This window comes from Nematolebias whitei, chromosome 1, assembly GCF_014905685.2.
Source record: "Nematolebias whitei isolate Nwh7 chromosome 1, NemWhi1, whole genome shotgun sequence".
In the NCBI taxonomy this organism is placed as follows: domain Eukaryota; kingdom Metazoa; phylum Chordata; class Actinopteri; order Cyprinodontiformes; family Rivulidae; genus Nematolebias; species Nematolebias whitei.
In genome coordinates, this window is record NC_056498.1 from 93,418,569 (window position 1) to 93,426,747 (window position 8,179).

Genomic DNA, 8,179 nt, shown 5'->3' on the forward strand with positions numbered 1-8,179 from the left:
TTTCATTTTTCTGGACTAAGTCATATCGTGCTTTGTGGAGTAAATGTGGACAGAGACGTGTTTAAATTTCTGACTCACCAACAACAGTGGGTTGTTTATTTTAAACGATTTAAAAACACATCACACATTTACATTAATTGGCAGATTGATTACAATTAACACAACTTAATTAATGAGCTTTGCAATGAGAAATCATACGGCCATGATATCTCACTTGCAGCTTTTGAACAACAGACATTTCTGAAGATATCTGGATTAATTACTGGCAAGATAGAAGTTTAAAGATGGGAAAATGAAGGAGTTTAAATGGAGAGAAAATGGATGAGGGAAAAGTGTGTTGATAACGAACGGCACCCTCCTTTCGACCAGCTCCCTTCGGTACACTTCGGTAGTGGAAATCGACTCTTTACCTTGCAGAAGATACCTCTGCTTCGGTGTAGAGTTCCCTTTCAATGCTACCATTTCAGCATCTCCGTAAGATAGCTGAGAAACGTCCGGAGTAGTGACGGTACTTCGTTCAACAGCACGCTCACCTCCCGGGTGGACTCACATGAGCTGTGAGCCCGTCAGAGTTCCACTCAGATGTGGAAGATTCCATAATCCCCACGAGACTCGGAAGAACTCCCAACTAACTCCAGCCCTTCAGAACTTTCGTTCGGTTCTGCTCTCAGAACTTTGAACTCCAGAACTTCTGTTCTTCCCCAGAACTTCTGTTCTTCCCCAGAACTCTGAACTGCTCTCAGAACTGATTGGAACTAGGAAGTGTCGACTTTTTAAAGAGTTCGCTTCCGGTCCCTTTTTGGGAAATCCTGATTGGTTGAAAGAACCAACAGGGGTGTGGTTTTAGTGATGTAAGAGGTTACTACAAGTCAGAAAAACAGTGAGATATTTTTGGAACAGACGGAGAAATGTTTTTGGAACAGACAGAGAAATGTTTAGGCGAGATGACAGACCACAGGTGCCAGCTTCTTATTTTCTGTCTGATAGGTTTAAAAACATGACAGCTCGTTCCAATAAACTTGTTTGCGACTGTCTCCGACTTTTGACCGACATCACTCCTTCTCATTTCAGACAGAAGATCAAAAAATGCATAATTACTCTGTAACAGACATTAAATTGATTTCTACTTTGAATGAGGATTAAAAAAGCATTAATACTGTTTCACAGTTGATTTAAGATGAGTAGTTCACTTCACATTTAAAATGGTTTGAACTAAACACACTTTGATTATCAAGATATTGTAAAATAGTAATGATAATAAAAAAGAGAGTGTTCTTTCAATTGATTAGTGCAGGACACACTTAGAAAGTCTCTGGATGAGCTTAATTTGTATTTCTGGACTCAAATCAATGAAATAACAGTTCCTGTCCCATGAAGGTCCTCAGGGTCAGGTTTTGACCTGAGGCTTAGTTCACTACACAGGTGTACCCAGAATGAAAAGACTGAGATAAAACAGAGACCAGGACTAAATATCAAATTATAGTGTTTATTTACAAAGTGGAATATTAAAGTGACATCATGTGAGGGTGCTGGTTCTCCTGTGGGTGAGAGAGAGCAATGAGTAGATTGCTTGGAGGATTTTGGTAGAATTCTGGTGATGGGTTTTTCTTACTAGAGGTAGTCAAGGTTGGAGCAGAGATAGGGTACCCAACAATGTCCAGAGCGTAGAGCAGAGTAATCCAAAACAGGGAGGCCAGTGGTGGTGGCACAGAGCAGCTGAAAGAATGCAAGAGGATGAGAATCTCACAAAGGTTTTCACAGCAGAGTGGTAGGACGGCAGGTGAACTCTGAGAATGCAGAACAAAAATACGAGACATTAATAATCATAGGCTTCCTAGAGATAGACTGACTGAAACAACTCTACAGTTGGTAGTGGATGTCCCAGCACCTGCTGCATGGTCTCTGTGGCTTCTTATACTCCTCCTGCATGAGGAGTTGATGTGCTGCAGCTGCTGCCAATTAAGTGTCCTGAGTGGAGAAAGGAAGCAGGCAGGACAGAACTCCTACATAACCTCCCCCTCAAGCATTGCCTCCTGGTGACCTGACACATTTCTCGGGGTGGTCCTTGAAGAACGTGGTGATGAGACTTAGGTCTAGGATAAAAGACCTTGGAATCCAAGAGCGTTCCTCGGGGCCGTACCCCTCCCAATCGACCAAGTATTGGAACCCTCGACCCCAGCGTCTCACATCCAGAATATGGCAGACCGTAAAAGCAGGATGATTGTCAATAAGACGGGGGGGGGGGTCGGGGGGTCGGAGGGAGGGCACCTCTCGGTAACAGGCTTCAGTTGTGACACGTTGACTGGGGATGGTAGCTTCTTGACGTCAGGCTAACAGAGGCCCCTAAACAGTTGCAAAAGGTTTTCCATACCTGAGATATGAATTGGGGTCCTCTGTCAGAGACCACATCCGAAGGGATGCTGTGAACCCGGAACACATGTTGGACCAGCAGTTGTGCAGTTTCAAAGGCCAAGGGGAGCTTTGGCAGGGGAACAAAATGTGCTGCCTTTGAAAATCTGTCGATGACAGTAAGAATAACAGTATTACCCTCCGAGGGGGGAAGGCCAGTTACAAAGTCCAGGGAGATGTGGGACCAGGGTCAACTGGGGGTGGGTAGAGGTAGTAGTTTGCCAGCAGGCAGTTGATTACTGTTCTTAATCCTGGCACATGTGAGGCAGGCGGCCACATATTCCTTGATGTCGTCTGCCATGGATGGCCACAAGAAGTGTCTCTTGGCCAAAGACAGCATGCGTGTGACTCCCGGGTGGCAAGACAGTTTGTGAGTGTCTAACCAGTGGAGTACCTTAGTCTTTATGGTAGTGGGAACAAACAAAGTTCTAGCAGGACCCGTTCCAGCAGGACCCGTTCCAGGGTCCGGTTCTATCTTCTGGGCCTCCAAGCTGCCCTTCTCGATGGTCCATGTGAGAGACCCAATGACACAGGACAAGGGCAGAATGTTCTCCTTCTGGTCACAATCTTCAGGAGGGTAAAACTGGCAGGAAAGAGCGTCGGGCTTCACATTCTTGGAGCCAGGTCTGTAAGTCAAAACAAAATTAAATCGGGTAAAAAACAAGGACCATCTGGCTTGCCTGGAATTTAATATCTTAGCATCTCGGAGGTAAGTGAGATTCTTGTGGTCTGTCCAGATGAGAAATGGTGTTTTGGTGCCCTCAAGCCAGTGCCGCCACTCTTCCAAGGCCAACTTAACTGCAAGAAGTTCATGGTTGCCGACGTCATAGTTTAGTTCTGGTGGAGAAAGACGTTGGGAGAAAAACGTACACGGGTGCACCTTGTTGTCCTTGGGTGACCTCTGAGATAACACAGCTCCTACGCCTGTATCAGAGGCATCCACCTCCAAAATAAACTGTTTGGTGGGGTCGGGGTGGCATAGAATGGGGGTAGACGAGAAAAACCTCTTTAGCTCACCAAACGCAGTGTCCGCGTCCTGGGTCCATTTAAAAGTCCGAAGGGTGGAGGTCAGCTGAGTGAGGGGGGCAGCAATCCTGCTGTAGTTCTTTATAAACCTCCTGTAAAAATTGGCAAAGCCCAGAAATCGTTGTAGCTGCTTGCGAGTTTCCGAGGTTGGCCACTCCACCACTGCCTTGGTTTTCTCTGGGTCAGCACGATACTGTCCTCCTTCAAAAATGAATCCAAGAAAAGACACAGACTTGACATGAAATTCACATTTTTCTGCTTTAACGAACACCTGATTTTCGTATAGTCTCGGGAGAACAGATCTGACATGATGGACAAGTTCCTCTTCATCTTGAGAATAAATCATTATATCATCCAAGTACACAAACACAAATACGTTCAAAAAGTCTCTTAAAACATCATTTACATGTTTTTGAAAAACTGCAGGTACATTAGTCAGGCCAAAGGGCATGACTAAATATTCAAAATGACCCAAGGGTGTTTTAAATGCAGTTTTCCAGTTGTCCCCCTTTTTGATACGAACGAGGTGATAGGCATTGCGGAGGTCAAGTTTAGAGAAGATGTTTGCTTGATGCAGTTGTTCGTGGATGGAGTCAATCAAAGGCAACAGGTATTTATTTTTAATGGTGATTTGATTTAACCCTCTATAATAAATGCAGGGCCGTAGTGACTTATCTTTTTTAGCTACAAAGAAAAACCCGGCCCCCACTGGAGAGATAGAAGGGCGAATAATCCCTGAGTTTAAAGACTCAGAGATATATTATTTCATGGATTCCCGTTCAGGTCCAGACAAATTATAAATGCGACTAGAGGGGAGAGGGGCCCCTGGGAGTAGATCAATCGCACAGTCATAAGGTCTGTGTGGAGGTAAGGATAAGGCCCTTTGTTTACTAAATACCGGAGCTAAACCATGGTAAACAATGGGAATCTTTGACAGATCTATATCATTGGGGGTCTCAATGTGTTTGGAGACAGAAGGTATAGCGGTTCTGAGACAGTTTTGTAAGCAGTGAGGGCTCCATTGTTCGATTCTCTTCCCTACCCAATTTATCATGGGATTGTGTTCTCTGAGCCAAGGAAATCCCAAAATGAGCTGTGTAATGGGTGAATCAAAGACAAAAAACGCACTGCGTTCGTGATGATTTCCAGAGATGATTTGATAAGTGGGCAGAGTCTTATTTTGAACAGAGGCAAACTCTTGACCTGTGAGTCCAGACATCGTCAGAGGGGTAGAAAGATGCTGGGTAATGTAGTGAACTAGACCTCCGACATCAATCTGTCTCTGAAGACCTTCAGGGGACAGGAACTGTTATTTCATTGATTTGAATCCAGAAAAACAAATTATCTCATCAAGAGACTATTTAATTGTATCCTGAATTAATCAATTGAAAGAACACTCTTTTTTTTATATATTATCATTACTATTTTACAATATCTTGATAAAAGTGTGTTTAGTTCATACCATTTCTAATGTTGAAGTAAACCACTCATTTAAATCAACTGTGAAACAGTATTAATGATTTTTAAACCTCATTAGACTTAGATCATACAAGCTAAATGTCTATTTACGAAGTAAGTGTGCATTTTAATCTTCTATTGTAATGAGAAGTGGATTTGAGGTCGGTCAAAAGTCAGAAAACATATGAGAACAAAGTGCCTTGTTTTTAAAACTCTTAGACATTAAATATGAAACTGGCACCTGCAAAGTCTGTCATTTCTTCAAAATATTTTCCTGTCTGTACTAACCGTTCTTAAAAACATTTCTGCAGTCTGTTGACTTCTAATAACCCTCTGACATCACAAAACTACACCCCTGCTGTTTGTGCTAACCAATCAGGAATTACCAAGTGACAGGAAGTGGATACCCTTTAAAAGTCAACACTTCTTGGAACTATTCAGTCTTCCTGGAACTTTAAGTCTTACAAGTCTTACTGTAAGATTCAGTCTGATGGCGAGTCATACAGGAACTTTCAGTTCTTACTGAAAGTCTGTTTTGGAGTTCTGGCTGGGACTGCAGTCTTGCTGGAGTCTTACAGTTGAACTAAATAGCTGATGAATTGGACCATGTGCCAAGGGTCCCTCCTTTTCAGCAGAGTCACAGCCTGCCTCGCTGTGAACTCACTTGGACGTAACGCCCTACAACATCTAATGAAGATTCCTTCTAAGGAAGCTTATTCTGTTGAACGGAGTACTTCGTCACAACTTCTGACGATTTCCATCCACTCTGACTGGAGACGCTGAAAGAAGCGTGAAATGGACCTCTGTACCAGAGCTGATTTATCTTCGGCTAAGGTAACGAGTTGTCACACGCTGAGTGTACCGAGGGCTGAGCTGGGGTCGGAGGAAGGGTGCCATTCCGGGTCAACACATCTTCCTTCATCCATCTAAATCTCCTCTTTAAACTTTACTCCTTCTCTTTAAACTTCTATTTGCCAGTAAATCAAGCTAGGTGCCTTCAGAGATGAATCATTCTCCATCAGTAATCTTCTGTTGTCTTGTTATTTGAACTTGCTAAGTTTATTAATCTGAAACAGATCAGTAAATCAAGTGTACATGTTTTGATGTTAAATTTTGATTCTGTTAAATAAATGACCGCATTTATTCTGATGGGTCAAAGATAAATGGCATCTCATGTCACTAATTATTACTCCACTCTCAAGTTATCTTGGTCACATGGCAGAAATTTAACTCGAAAAGAAAGAATCCGTTGTTAATTAAACCATTAATATTCTTTGTGCTTGAACTAGCCTTAAGAATAATTAATTAGTAGTATGTCCGCTGCAAAGCTGTCCCGACATCACTACATAATTGGTGGCTCGTATGGTTTCTGAAGAGATGAATTATGTGACCTGATATTGTGATTGTGGAAAACGCTTCATGTTGGCACATAAAAAGTCCAAGTTTTGACTTTGGTAAGATGTATTTCATGGCTGTGGTGTTCAGAACGATACAGTATTGTGTTGATGTTCATTTGAAGCTGGAAATTGTCATTTTGTGTGTGTGTGTGATTAAGCTGTAAGCAGAGAGGAAAGACGCATCAGTCTGTTTAAACTCTTTCATGACCAGGGGTTCTACGGTTCCGACCCGGTTCTGATTATTGGACTCGAACGAGTCTTGTTTTAAATGGTGAGATGCTGTCTGTGAAACTGAGTGCCGACTCAGAAAGCTGCTTCTATGCTTATTCGCTACTTTCCACAGTTAATTTCTGCATTTTCGAAGCGTTAATGGGTGAAATTACCGCCGGACTGTTGAAGCTAACAGCTAGCTTACACAGATACACATGAGCTGTGATTGGTCGAGGACCACTGTGTGAAACGTTCTTATTTGCTAAGAAGCTGGTGACGTAACGCCATGTACGTCCACTCACGGTGGCGTCAGTGCGAAAAGCCCAACCCGATGTCCGCGTGTCTGTAAAGTCACGTGACACACCGGAAATGAAGCTCGTTTTAAACGGAGTCTTCTTTAAGTGGTTAAGAAAGCTGAATAAGGCCCTCTAATCGGTCCTAACCTGATGAGTTTATACCTAAAGAGCGTGTTTTTGAAGCGACGCCACGTTCAAGCTTCAAATCCGTCTATAAATGCTGATTTGGACCGTGTTCGTCCTTTGCTAGACGAAGCTAACGGCTAACGACGTATGTCAACAGGATGGTTCACAGGAAGTCGTCAGTGACTCCTACCTTGAAGACGTGTAGCTGCAGTCACCCTGTGGTAAAAATAAGCTTGCAGTAGCACCTGCTGTTGAAACAGAGTATAATAGTTTTTCAGAACTGAGAGCTGCAAACTCGCTTTTCATTTCATTTCTTTTAAAAGCATGTGGGTAAATAAAAAGGTTAATCACGTTTGGGTTATGAGTTACTGTTTTAAATAGCAAATTCTGGTAAATTAAACTGCTTAAAGAGCATTTGAAACTGCAAAGTTGATGTCAGACTTTTTAGAAAATATTGCAGGTTTATTAATTTTAAGTGCATTGGAGTAAATAAACACTGAAATAACCTGGTTCATTGTATCTGTTAACATAAGCTCGTGTTAAGTAACACTGCCACAGGAGGCATTTACTTATAATATTCATGTATGGGGTAAAACCTAAAACAGGTGCCCAATTATTGAAAAGAAAGCTTATAACAGTACTTTGGGGGAACCGCAGAGCTGAATAGTGTGTGAAACTAGCTGCTCACTTAAATACAAACATTTACCTGTTGGAAAACGCTAAGATTGTGACGGTTTAACCAGATAGGTTTTGCTGAACAGTAAATACAACCATGGCAGATTCAACAAAAGCTGATAATGCTAATCCTGCTCCAAGTGGTGTTAAGAAGGACTGGCTTGAGAGAACTTTGACGCTGCTCACAGATTCCTTATCTCCATATGGTGACCAGGTGGAATGCATGAACTCAACAGATTTATTGGACGAGCTTAAGGAAGTGGCAGGCAATGTCACTTCTGCAGCCATAAAGAAGTCGGACTACGAGCAACTGGCTAAAATAGCACTCTTGCTAAAAGCTGAATATTACCCGGAGGCCAGCAGGACAGAAGCCCTTGAAATAAAGCTGAAACGTGAGACAGAGGACCGCACAGCAACACGTGAGGAGTATCTAAAACTCATGGCACAGTTTCAATTTGAAAAGGAGACCTGGGAGGAAGAATTGCAACGTGAGAAAGAGTTCTCACAAGCTTAGCTGTTGTTGCAAGCAGACTCATTGTTGTATGTGTGGTCAACCCAGTTGTAACGAGACCCAGAACGACA